The sequence below is a fragment of the Solanum stenotomum genome, chromosome 3 (assembly GCF_019186545.1).
Source record: "Solanum stenotomum isolate F172 chromosome 3, ASM1918654v1, whole genome shotgun sequence".
In the NCBI taxonomy this organism is placed as follows: domain Eukaryota; kingdom Viridiplantae; phylum Streptophyta; class Magnoliopsida; order Solanales; family Solanaceae; genus Solanum; species Solanum stenotomum.
Genome location: NC_064284.1, coordinates 31,707,724 through 31,722,426, shown reverse-complemented (window position 1 = coordinate 31,722,426; position 14,703 = coordinate 31,707,724).

The following is a 14,703-nucleotide window of genomic DNA, read 5'->3' as shown; positions in this document are numbered from 1 at the left end:
GTGACCCGCGAGCGAGGCTGGAGTAGGGGTTTCACCGGTGGTCTTCACCGACGATGGACGAAGTTGGGAGATAGGGGAGCGGCTCCTTCTAGTTTTCAATGAGAACGAGGAGAAAAAAATAAAATTAGGGTTAGGGTGTTGGGATATTAATATAGGGAAGTGGTAGGAGACTCAATCTTAGTTGTTGGATCAAGATGAGATGTGGGATTGTGATTTAAAAGAATGGAATGGACAGTTGGGATTAAAAATGAGATCTTGAGATTGGGATGGAATTACTTGGTTCAAAATGGGCTAAAATTGAGATAAAATTAAGTATAAACGGGTAAAAATTAAATAGATTGAATAAAAGGGGTTAAGATTCAAATGATTTTGAGGAGTTTAATAAATTTTTATCCAATAAATGGTTATACTATACATATTAAATAATTTTCATATAAGATTAACACATTTAAATATTGTAGACGTTAATTTGACAAGTAGATTAATTATCTCAAATTTAGCAACAACAACAACAACAGAAGTAGCAGTTGCAACAACAACAACAACAACAACAACAACGATAAAATAATAATAATTATTTTTAAATTATGAATACTAAAGTATATGATTAATTAGATAAAATTTAAACATAATTCTAAATATATAATAAAGAAATAGATTTTAAAATACATATTTAATCAAATAGCAATTTGAAAAAAGGTTATAGATCATTCAAAATTGGTTGTCAACAACTGCCCCTCTTTTCTCGATAATGAAGAATGAACTGGCGGGCAAAGACGTTGACTAAGTAGCCGATTTTGTTTGACTAACGGAAATATATTAGCGGGATCAAATAAAACGATAAGCAATTGTGAAAAAAAAGGTGTGGCTGAGACTTTGTCCTTAAGTCGCCTACATATCTTTGGCAGGGGCGGAGCTATGACTTGGTGAGGGTGGTCAGATGAACATCCTTCGTTAGATTTTTTTTGCGAGTATATATACTAAATATCGATATTTTTGGATATATACTAATTGTTGAACACCCTTGACACAATAAAGGTAGACAGCCCAGTTGTTAAGGCTATGCAAAGTCACCTCAGTGTTCTAGGTTCGAGCCCGAGTTTAGGTGTTTTGCTTAATTTTTTTTGTTATTCCGTTCTTTCTCTTTAAAAATCTAAAACTCACACTTTTGTGGCCTGGGTTCGAGCCCAGGCATGAGCATTTCGTTTATTTTATTTTTGTTCCGTTTTTCTCTTAAAAAAGAGTACAAAAGTGATTTTTTTAAGTTAAGAAAAACAAAAGGTCTTCTTTTGAGTTTTCTTAATTTAAAAAAAAACAGATTCATAGTTATTTGTCTTTTCCTTTTAGTTTTTTGTCTTCTCCTTCTCCCAAAAACCCTTTATAACTTTACTCTTTACCTTTCTCTCTTCTAAATTTTCATACATATTTTCAAGTTTTAAGAAATTGGAAACTTTAATCATTGTATATTTCTTCCTCAACCTCCATTGAAGTGTGGAAAGGTATTTCTCAATTCTTTTTTTCCTTTAGTTTAATTTTTTCTAATCATGTGTTGAAACACTTGTATATATTAATTTTTATGTTGAAAGCTACTTTATTTATTCGAGTATCGATCATGTATTTGGTGTATTCTGGATTGATTTTTAATAAGTTGGTACACTTGACTGCTATTTTAGTTTGAAGTTCAATGAGCTTCGAGAAATCTTTTTTTAGAGTACCCAAAACAATTTTGGCGCCTCAAAATCAAAATCAACTACGCCGAGATGAAAATATAAATCAAATCGAAATACCATCTCCCTCTTATGAAAGACAAGAATTTGATGTAAATGATTTAAAGGCTGATCTGGCCGAAAGAACTCCAATTTTGAATTATCATCCAAACCTTCGTGATGAGATAAGGAGGGCATACATCATTAAAGGTCATTGTCAACCTCGAACTCATTAGTTTCCTCAAACTAATTTTTTTGGAACACCACGTTGTTTTGTTTATACGTGGTTTGATGAATATCATGATTGGTTAGAATATAGTATTAGTGCGGATGCAGCTTATTGTTTACCTTGTTATTTATTTCAATGAGAAAATATTAATCAAGGTGGTGGTAATATATTTTCGACTAAGGTATTTAGAAATTGTCATAGAAAGGATAGGTTTGCTACACATATTGGTACACCGAAAAGCGTTCATAATCAATCCAAAAGAAAGTGTGAAGATCTCACACGAGAATAACAATCCATTCAAGCCGCATTTTACAAGTTGGATGATAAAAGTAAGCATGAATATCGAGTTTGCTTAAACGCTTCAATCGATGTGATAAGACTTTTCTTAAATCAAGGTTTTGCATTCTGTGGTCATGACGAGAATGAATTGTCATTGAACAAGGATAATTTTCTTGAAGTTCTTTCTTGGTATGCTGCTAGATATGATGCCATTAAACCTTTTGTGTTAGAAAAAGCTCCAAAAAATAATAAAATGACTTCTCATGACATCAAAAAAGACATTGCGACTACGTGTAAGATTGAAACAGTTAAGGCTATAATAGAGGATATAAATAATGACTACTTTGCTTTATTGGTTGATGAATCTAAAGACGTGTCACACAAAGGGCAAATGGCTATTTGTCTAAGATATGTTGACAAAAGGGGGTTTGTGATGGAGGCATTTAATGGACTTATTCATATTAAAGATACTAGTGCTTTATCTCTAAAGGAAGAAATTGTAGATGTACTTGCTCACCATTCTTTGACTTTATCTAATGTACGTGCATAATGTTACGATGGGGAAAGCAATATTCAAGGTGAGGTAGGTGGTATTAAAACATTGATTAGACAAGAAAGTAGATCGGCTCATTATGTTCATTGTTTTGCTCATCTACTTTAATTGACTCTTGTTGCAGTTTCTAAAAAGTGTGTTCAAGTTGGCGAAATTGTATTATTAATTTTAAATATTTTTAATGTGTTGGGAGCTTCTTTTAAACGTGTATATAATTTTTTGAGAATCTCAAAAAAAGTATCTCCCAATGGAATTGGATATGGGTGAACTAAAAACGGGTAGAGGGTTGAACCAAGAACTTGGTCTTGTTAAAATCGGTGATACTCGTTGGGGATATCAATACAAGTCATTTGTAAATTTTATTAGTAGCTTTGACTCTATTTTTGATGTACTTGATACTCTTGTTGTAAATTCAAGTACTTTGGAAGAAAGAGCAAGCGCATCGGGATTTCTCAGAAGTTGTCAAACATTTGAGACTATTTTCTTGTTGCATTTGATGACTGATGTTTTAGGAATCACAAGATATTGCAAAATGCCATGATTCATGTAAAGGTAGCAAAGAGAAGGTTGCAAGCTTTAAGAGATAATGAACGGGATCCTCTCTTAAAAAAATATTGGATGGGATTCACTTAAAGAAAAGGTAGAAGCATTTTGTATCAAGCATGACATTTCATTACCCAACTTTGTTGATCCATATGCTAATTTTGGGTGATCACGACGTAAAGTAGTTATTTGTACTACTTTTCACCATTATCGTGTGGATGTGTTTTATAAAATCATTGATTAGCAGCTACAACAGCTTAATGACCGTTTCAATGAGGTGACAAGTGATTTTCTTAATGGAGTATCTTGCTTGAATCCACTTGATTCATTTTTTAGTTTTGACATAAAGAAAATAATGAGAATGGCTGAATTATATCCTGATGACTTTGATGAGTCCAACATGAGAGCTCTTGAGAATCAACTTGTTAATTACATTATTGATGTTCATGATATTGATGAAAGGTTCTCCAATTTGGGTGGACTTTGGGAACTTTCAATAAAGTTGGTTTGGACAAAAAAGCATTTAAACTATTCTCTCGTATTTCTTTTAGTGAAGTTTGATTTGCTTCTACCTATTGCCACTGCTACCGTTGAAAGAGCTTTTTCGGCAATGAAGATTATCAAGAATGACTTGCAAAATCGAATGGATGATGAATTCTTAGATGGTTGCATAGTGCCTTATGTAGAGAAACAGGTATTTAAAGATGTTTCTAATGAGTGTATTATGAAAACGTTTCAAGAGATGAAGTGTCGTCGAATGCAATTGTAGTTACCACTTTACATAATTTGGTGTGTATGAAACTATCAGTCAATATATTTATCCTACTTCATCTTCGTTAGTTTATCCAGTGATATTTTGTAAGTTTCTGTTTTAAGAATTTTTATTTTGAATAGTTGGTTAATTTGATATTGAACATGTAAAGAGTATGAACAACTTGGAGCACTATGTAGAAATCAATAATTCAGGTATGACTATTTTGTGGCCAATCATTATAATCTGACCAGCAAGGTTTACTTTTTTACTTGTCCTAATGTATAAACACCCTTGACGGAAATCCTGGCTCCGCCACTGCAACATCATCAATGATGTAAATTGCTATTGTCCTTTCTTCAGTTGTTTTATCCTTGCTCTTAATATATGGAGGTGGGGAAGTTAATAAGAATGAGATATAAGACATATTAAAAGAACTTACTTGCAAGAGCTACATTAGAAACCATAAGGGACATACCAACATAGGCCTTGAATATTTTGATTAATGTACCCAATATTTCACCAGCATATAAAGATTTCAAATGATAAGCTTGATAATGCCAAAGATATGTTTAATGATAAACAAGTTTACCACTCATTTTTGAGAAACAATCTTATGTTAAACACACTTGGTCAACTACTTCTTTTTCTTGCTCATTTTCCTCCTTGAGCAACTCCCTTTCATAAGAATAAAAGTCTTCAGCTTTTGCTCTCTCTATTGTTTGCTTGTTCGACTTGAATTGGCCATGATTACCTGCTTTATCTCATCCACATTACTTTGGACCTGACCTTCAACCAAGAGTAGCCCAAATATTTGAAGTCCAGGGAAGAATACATAATAAATAATACATAATAAGATTAAACTATTAAAATTCATGAGAAGGAGTAACATTAAAATCGTACTATATGTTTTAAGAGGTATTTAGGATTAAATTGCAAGTTCAACAATCATTCACATCTCTAGTAATTACTTGTCAATTTAAGTCGAGCTTATGCAAAGCTTCCACCAAAGCTGGTACTATGCAGTCGAATAACTACTGCTTGACGTAGGTCATGTTGTGGTCATTAGCACTATTTAGCAATACCTTCCTCTACAACTAGTTTGGCAGACCATAACAAATCTGGCATGGATATTTCCAACATATAGTAATATATCAATAATTTGAAATTTTATAGAAAAGACAAACACACAAACTAGAGGAGAATAACATAGACATAACATAAATTAACATGACTTCCCAATGGAAACAAAATTTTAGAAGTGGGACAAACAATAGAGTGTCTTGTTCCAAGAATTAGAATACTTATTTAACTTGAAACGCAATAGAAGATTTCTCTCAATAACATATAGAACATGCATGTAGTTAGTGATGTCAACCTGGTCAATCCAAGGGCAGAAACTTTCCCTTAACTTGTTAGCATTGTTGAGAATATAATTAACTAATAAAAGTGTGCTCTATCTAACAGTTTAAGCTTTTAGATGAGATGTCAACACACTTCAACATGGTATTAGAGCAAGCAAAAGTCATCGGATTGACGCCAATCATATCAAAAAGAATTTTTTACGTGTTTGACCCATGGAAAAAAAAGAATTACGCTCACGCGTGCGGGGCAATATTGAGAATATAATTAACTAATAAAAGTGTGCACCATGAAAAAAAATCAGTCCTCTCTGACTACTTAAGCTTTTAGATAAGATGGTCACACACTTCAACAAGCATAGTGTATTACAAGTTGTAGCCTTCCCCTCTACAACATTGTTTAGGGGGAGAATTTGTGAGACACAAGTGTTACGTTAAAACTTGTGTGAACCTCCTTGTATTCCGAGGGAATTGTGTGAGGTTATTCCTCTTTATATTTTGTACTCTCTTTTATATAATGGATTGCTTATCTCCTCTTATAGACGTAGGTGGATTAACAAAACCACATTAATTGTTTGTGTCTTTTGGTATATTTCTCGTTTGTTTTCTTACTCATGGTCTTTCAAGGTTTGCATTTGCTACCTTGACACCTGATTATTTTTTGTCCTAACAGGTTCTTTTCCCATTGCTCCTCTTAAAACAATAAATACTAACCACATGTTGTGTTAGTGTGGTAGAGATTTGCTCCATACATGTCACGTCCCAAGCCTACACCCTAGGTGGGACTGGCACTCGAGAACCATTGTTGGCCACAAGCGAACCCTTGGCCTGGCTTACTTACTCAGCGGAAGACTTACTCATGATATAATACTTGAAAAAGTAAACTGAACTGCTCAATATTAAACTTAGATGTATTAAAATAACATTCACTGGACAAAGTGGCAACTCAAGTCTCAACCATCAAAAAAGGAAATAGAAAGACTCAAGAACTACCATCACTAACGGTCTATAAAGCCTCTAAACAAATGAGATGGATGTCTTGACAAGACCCACGACATCCTAAAGAACTAATCATATTGAAAGCGATAAAACGGGGATCCTCCAGAAGCAAGGAGGCTCACCAACAAACTTTGAACCTCAACTAGAATCAACGATGCGCTGGATGCTGATCCTGGTTACCTGTATATGCATCATTAAAAGATGCAGACCAAATTCCATCAATACATCGAATGTACGAGTATGCAAGGGGAATACTAAACAAGACATAAGCTTGAAAGGAACTGCAAGAACAAACCTGGTCTCAACTCAACTCAATTGAACTGAACTCATTTCAATATAAAGCAGTATAAACAGGTGCAATATAAAGAAAAGATTTTTGAAACAAGGATAACAACTCTGTGTATTTAGAAATACAATAATGACTCTGTGTGTATGCAAAGATACAATGTAAACTCTGAAATGTATATAAAAATAAAATTTACTTCTGTGTATATAAGAATACAAAATACTAATGTGGGAGTTTCTCCAACTGACAACTATCACTTAAGTGTTATTGTGATGATACAACGTTTTTGCCTCACGCTGCCAGGGCCGTCCTATAACTTGTTGAGGGCATAGAACCTAACTACTAAGTGGATCCACAAGTCTATTCGAAAAAAAGCACTAAGGAATCATCTAAAAAGTATGACCCTTTTCTACCCATGGTGGCTACATGGTTTATGGGGGCTGGGGTTTGTCTGAACTCTCCCCCATATCGGTGCTCAATACTACTCCCAAAATATAATACTAGCTCTTATGTTTAAAAACATATCATCTTTCTGTGGTTGTAGATAATTTCTCAAAACTTAGCTCAAAGGCTCCTCTTGGAAATAAGAGTTTCCTCTCTTGCTTAATTGTGAAAGCATTCACTCTTTTCTGAAAACTAGCTCAAAGGCTCTTTGGAAATCACAGTTTCCTTTCATATTTAAATGTGAAAACACTTTAAACTCTTTGGGAATACATAGTCCCCATATACTCTTTGAAGAAATTAACTTCAACATTTACTCTTTACTCAACTCAAAACTCAACCCTTAACACAAAGTAAAAACCTTTGTAAAAGACTTTTGGAAAACTCTATGAACTTCTCATGACTTGACTCCTTACTTTACTTGAATTGAATTATGGATTCAAGGCTCATGATCTCATTTTATGGATGATTTCATGTTTTTTAGACGTACCTTAGAGTGTAGGAATCAACTTGGAAACATAGGTATGTTTCAAGGGGACTAGTACGGAAAGAAGTGGGAAAAAGTAGATGACATGGTGTCCCTGGCGTTCTGAGTGGCGCGGCACGCCAGACCCAAAACGTCAGAGTCTCACTTGGAGTTCTCTGGCTGGGGTGGTTCCCCAGAGACCAAACTTAAGAGAACTTTGTGGGGAACTCGGAGTGGCACGGTGCCCCACCCTTTTCCCATATTTTTTTACCAATTCTCTTTGTCGTTTTTCAACTCTAAACCCTCTAAACTCAATTGGGTATTTCCTCAAACACTTAGATTCGACTACAGAACAAAATTATGCAAGAATCTACTCAAAACAACATCTAATTTCATGAATCTAACTCAAGAACTTCTCCAAACTTCAACAATCAAGATTCAAATGAAACTTTCAACTATATTCATCAAGAACTCATAAACTATTCTTTCAAGAACATAATTACGCTGAATCAAACTATGAATGGCGCATGGGTGAACTAACCCAACGCTACGTGATCTCACATACCTCGTAGGGATAAACCCTTGGTGAAATCCTCAAGCAAAACTTCAAGAACTTGGCGATTCCTTGCTTCTTCTCCTCTTTTCTCCTCTTTTTTTCTCTTTTCTCAAAACCCTAACTTATTTTTCAATAGCATAAACTTAATCCAATCAGTTTAGACCCCAACTTAATTACCAAAAACAAAATTAATTAACTGTGTGGTGAAAATACCGTAATACCCTTGTAAAATCCGGTTTTGACTTTCCTTATCTAGATAGCCCAACATCAAATGGGCATATCTCCTTTATACGAACTTGAAATCAGTCAAACTCAGCGGCGCTAGAAAGATAAGTCAAAGATCTTTCCTACGGTATCTTGTAGAACATCTAACTTATCCTGAGCTAGGATTTAGGGTTATTTGAAGTTGACCCAAAAATCATACTTAACTTAATTTTGTCAAATTTCCAGATTTTTCATTCTTTACAAAAATGACTCTTTCTAATTCTAGCTCTTTGTAGTTGCGGGGTGTTACAATATCTCCCCCTTGGGAACATTCGTCATCGAATGAGATCAATCGTGGTAGTCTAAGGGCATAACATCTAACATTCAATTCAAACACCTAACAAGCGAAAATGCAAATACAACATGCCAACTTATAAATAAATACCAAGAAAAGGATTAGTACATTAATTTGGAACTTCTTCGAATTCGAAGATATGTGGATATCTCTTCTTCATATCTTTCTCAGCTTCCCAAGTAGCTTCCTCAACAAACTAATTCCTCCAAAGAACTTTGACTGATGCTGCCTCTTTTGTTCTCAACTTGCGAACTTAGCGATCTAGAATCAGAACAGGAATCTCCTCAAGAGATAAGCTATCCTTGATACTAATATCTTCAGTTGGGATAATCAATTAAGGATCGCCCATACACTTTTTCAACATGGAGATGTGGAACATCGGATGAACTACTACTAATTCTTGGGGTAGCTCTAACTCATAAGCTACATTGCCAATCATCTTTGNATCTAACATTCAATTCAAACACCTAACAAGCGAAAATGCAAATACAACATGCCAATTTATAAATAAATACCAAGAAAAGGATTAGTACATTAATTTGGAACTTCTTCAAATTCGAAGATATGTGGATATCTTTTCTTCATATCTTTCTCAGCTTCCCAAATAGCTTCCTCAACAAACTGATTCCTCCAAAGAACTTTGACTGATGCTGCCTCTTTTGTTCTCAACTTGCGAACTTAGCGATCTAGAATCAGAACAGGAATCTCCTCAAGAGATAAGCTATCCTTGATACTAATATCTTCAGTTGGGATAATCAATTAAGGATCGCCCATACACTTTTTCAACATGGAGATGTGGAACATCGGATGAACTACTACTAATTCTTGGGGTAGCTCTAACTCATAAGCTACATTGCCAATCATCTTTGATATTCTGTAAGGGCCAATATACCGGGGACTAAGTTTCCCTTTCTTACCAAACCCATAACACCTTTCATGGGTGAAACTTTCAAGTAGGCCCAATCATCTATTTCAAACTCTAAGTCCCTTCTCCTAACATATGTATAGGATTTCTGACGACTTTGCGCTGTCTTCAACCTCTCTTGAATAACTTTCACATTCTCCATAGCTTGATGAACTAAGTCTAGCCTAATCAACCCAGCTTCACCAACTTCAAACCATCCAATAGGAGATCTGCATCTTCTCCCATATACAGTTTCATAAGGAGCCATCTGGATGCTAGAGTGGTAACTATTGTTGTAAGCAAACTCAATGAGAGGTACGTGATCATCCCAATTACCTTTGAAATCAATCACATAGGTCCTCAACATATCCTCTAAGGTCTGAACAGTGCACTCTGCTTACCCATCTGTCTGAGGATGAAAAGCAGTGCTTAAGTTCACCTTTGTACCCAAGCCTTTCTGAAAAGATTTCCAGAACTGTGCAATAAATTGCGCACCTATGTTTGAAATAATCAAAATTGGCACCCTATGAAGTCTAACTACCTCTTGAAGATACAACTTGGCATAGTCTTTTGTTGTATGAGTAGTCTTTACCGGTAAGAAATGGGCTGATTTAGTCATTCGATCTACAATCACCCAAACCGAGTCATGTTGTCTGTGAGATCGTGGTAAACCTGTGATGAAAGTTCTATATTTTGTGCCATACCACTGGGCCTCTAGTGCTCTACTTTAACTTTTTGGCAATTTGGACACTTAGCAACAAACTCTGCAATGCCCTTCTTCATACTATTCCACCAATACACTTCTCTCAAGTCACGATACATCTTTGTGGAACCGGGATGAATTGAATTTCTGGAATTATGAGCTTTCTCCATGATCCTCTATTGGAGTTCATCCACCATTGGTACTCACAATCTACCTTGATACCTCAATACACCATCCCCCCCTTGTTCAAAAGTCATTACTTTTTGCTTATGAACATTTGCCTTCAATTCAAGCAATATGGGATCTTGGTCTTGCTTTTCTTTCATTTTTGACACTAATGATGATTTAACCCCATTCATCACCACTACTCCTCCTTATCTGGAATCCATTAGTCAAACTCCTAATTGTGCAAGTCTATGCACATCTTTAGCTAAATCCTTCTTATCTTCCTCAAAATATGCGAAACTACCTATAGACAATCTACTCAAGGCATCAGCAACAACATTAGCCTTACATGGGTGACAAAGAATACTCATGTCATAATCTTTGAGTAACTCTAACCACCTCTGATGTCTCAGATTAAGTTCTTTCTGACTAAACACATACTAAAGAATCTTATGATCAGTGAACACATCAACATGAACACTATGCAAATAATGGTGCCATATTTTTAAAGCAAATACTACGGCAGCCAACTCTACGTCATGGATTGGATAATTCTTCTCGTGAACCTTAAGTTTTCTGGAGGCATAAGTTACAATTTGCCATTATGCATTAACATACAACCCAAACCAACTCTAGACGCATCACAATATACAACAAAGCCTTGCGTACCTTGTGGTAAGGTCAATACTGGGGTAGTAGTCAACCTCATTTTCAATTCCTGAAAGCTTTTCTCACAAGCTTCAGACCATTGAAACTTTTCTATTTTCTGAGTGAACTTGGTCAAAGGGGACGAAATAGATGATAACCCCTCTATGAACCTTCTATAATATCCAGCCAACCCCAAGAAACTCCTAATATCAGTTGGAGATATGGGTCTAGGCCAATTATGCACTGCCTCTATTTTCTGAGCATCAACTCTAATTCCATCACCGGAAACAATGTGGCCTAAGAATGCCACAGATTCAAGCTAAAACTCACACTTAGAGAACTTGGCATACAACTCTCTATCCTTTAAAGTTTGGAGAACTATTTTGGGATGGCTAATATGATCTTCCTCATTCCTAGAATAGATTAGTATGTCATCAATAAACACGATAACAAACATATCTAAATAAGTCTTGAATATTTTATTCATAAGGTCCATGATCACTGCAGGTGCATTAGTTAAACCGAATGACATGACCAAAACTCATAATGACCATGACGCGTCCTGAAAGCTGTCTTTGGAATATCACATTCCCTTACTCGTAACTGATTTTAGCTAGATCTGAGGTATATTTTCGAAAATAATTGGCACCCTGAAGTTGATCAAAGAGATCATCAATTTTCGAAAGAGGATACTTATTCTTGATGGTAACCTTGTTCAACTGATGGTAGTCTATACACATTCTAAGGGAACCATCCTTCTTCCTCACAAACAAGACTGGAGCGCCCCAAGGTGAGACACTTGGTCGAATAAAACCCTTCTCAAGGAGATCTTTCAACTGTTCTTTTACATCTTTTAACTCTGTTGGTGTCATCCTATATGGCGGGATAGATACGGGGCGACTATCTAGAAGAATATCTACACCGAAGTTTATTTCTCTCTCAGGAGGGACTCTAGGAAGATCATTTGGAAAGACTTCTAGAAACTCTTTTACTACTGGAACTGACTTAATAGGAGGTATCTCAACACTAGAGTCATTAACTCGGACTAAGTGATAAAAACACCCCTTGCAAACTAACTTTCTTTCCTTAAGGTACGAAATAAAATGACCCTTAGGCACTGTTGAACTACTTTTCCACTCTATAACTGGCTCATTAGGAAACTGAAACTTGACTACCCACATTCTAGAATTTACTGAGGCATAACAGGCATGAAGTCAATCCATACCAAGAATAATATCAAAATCTACCATGTCTAACTCAACTAAATTAGCCTTGGTGCTCTTGTGATTGACGAAAATGGGACAATCACGATAAACTCTCTCTGCTAGAATAGACTCACCAACAGGTGTAAAAACATAGAAGTGCTCACTAAGTTTTTCATAAGAGCATTAAAGTTCATCGCAAAATAAGGAGTTACAAAGGATAAAGTCGCTCCTGGATCTAGCAAAGCATAAACATTGAAGTTAAAGAATTGGATCATACCAGTGACAACATATGGCAAATCCTTTTGCTCTTGGCGACTGGTGATAGCATACAAACGGTTTTCTCCTCTGCCTGCCCCTAAAGTAGCCCCTCTAGATGTAGCTGAAGAATACTAGTCTCTATTGTCCCCATTACCATACCCTGCTTGCTATTCGGAGACTCTCGCATAAAATGACCGTTCTGGCAACACTTTAAGCAACTAGTGGAGCTATCACAACACATCCCTGAGTGGTTCCTACCACATTTAGCACATGCAGGAGGCGTACTATCCCCTTGTGCCATACTACCCTGAGAATAGGCAGGTTTAGTTTAGAAATTCAAACTATTGTACTCAACTTTGTTCTTTGGTACATGTGCACTAGCGGATATTAGAGAGGGTCCCTTTTATTTCTGTTGGAAGGATGACGGGTTGGCATTACTCTTCTGCTTCCCGGACTCATTCCCTGATGTCTTATCCCTCTTATTCTTAAACTCTTCTCTATCCCTCAGTTTGTCCTCCTCAAGTTATTGCACATAGATCATTAGCCTTGCTATGTCCATATCCCGTATCATCAAAGTAACCTTGCCTTCCTTACTTGACAAGCGAGACAACCAGCAACGAATAAACTTATCATGCTTCTCATGTCATCAACCATCTCCGGAGCATAATGGGAAAGTTGTGTGAACTTCATACTGTACTCATGAATGCTCAAAGAATCCTGCTTAAGAATAAGAAACTCTCGTACCTTTGCTTCTCTCAGTTCTTGGGGGAAGAAATGCCCCAAGAAGGCCTCCTCGAAACAAGCCCAACTAGCAGATAGTGCTCCCTCAGCTCGGTTCTTCTTCCATTGGTCGAACCATATCCTAGCGACACCCTTCATTTGGTATGCAGCTAGCTCCACCCTCTCAGCACCATCAACATGCATGATCTCAAAAACCTTCTAAAGCTCCTCAACAAAATTTTATGGGTCCTCAGTAACACTTAAACCAGTAAATCTTGGAGGATTCATCCTTAAGAACTCACGAATCCATGAAGTTTCAATTACTTCTTGTCGATTCCCTCTTTACTTCCCAGCTTGATTGGTCACAACTTGGCTCAACATCCGGATGGCGTCACGAAACTCAACATTGGTGACCTATCATTGGGGTTACACTTCTAGTGCATTAGGTACCCCTTGTTCCTGTGGTTCAACATTTCTTCTAGTCAGACGACCTCTGACAGCTCTTCGTGCACGCATGATCTGAAAGACACGCGCAAGCACGAGTTAGAAAGAACTTTTATAGAGATACACTTTATCGCACGAAATGAGTATGAAAGAAGTGAGATAGTTCTTAAGTATTGCAGCTTCCTAATTATAGATGTGGCGCGTTTCACACCGATAACGAGGACTATGCAAACACAGCTTCATAGACTCCGTAGGACTCTTGAACTCTAGGCTATGATACCAAGTTTGTCACGCCCCGAACATACACCCTGGAAGGGACTAGCACTCGAGAACAATTGTTGGCCCCAAGAAAACCATTGGTCTGGCTTACTTACTCAGCGGAAGACTTACTCATGATATAAATACTTTAAAAAGTAAACTAAATTGCTCAATAATAAACTTAGAATGTATTAAAATAACGTACACTAGCCAAAGTGGCAACTCAAGTCTCAACCATCGAAACAGGAAATAGAAAGACACAAGAACTAACATGACTAATTATCTATGAAGCCTATAAACAACTGAGATGGACGTCGGGACAAGACCCACGACATCCTAAAGAACTAAACATACTGAAAGTAATGAAAAGGGGATCCTCCAGAAACAAGGAGGCTCACCAACAAACTCTCAAGCTCAACTAGAATCAACGATGCACTGGATGTTGATCCTGGTTACCTGTATCTGGATCATTAAAAGATGCAGGCCAAATGGTATCTGTAAATTGAATGTATGAGCATGCGAGGGGAATACTAAACAAGACATAAGCTTGAAAGGAACTGAAAGAACAAACCTGGTCTAAACTCAACTCAACTGAACTTATTTCAATATAAAGCAGTATAAACAAGTGGAATATCAAGAAAAGATTTCTGAAACATGGATAACAACTTT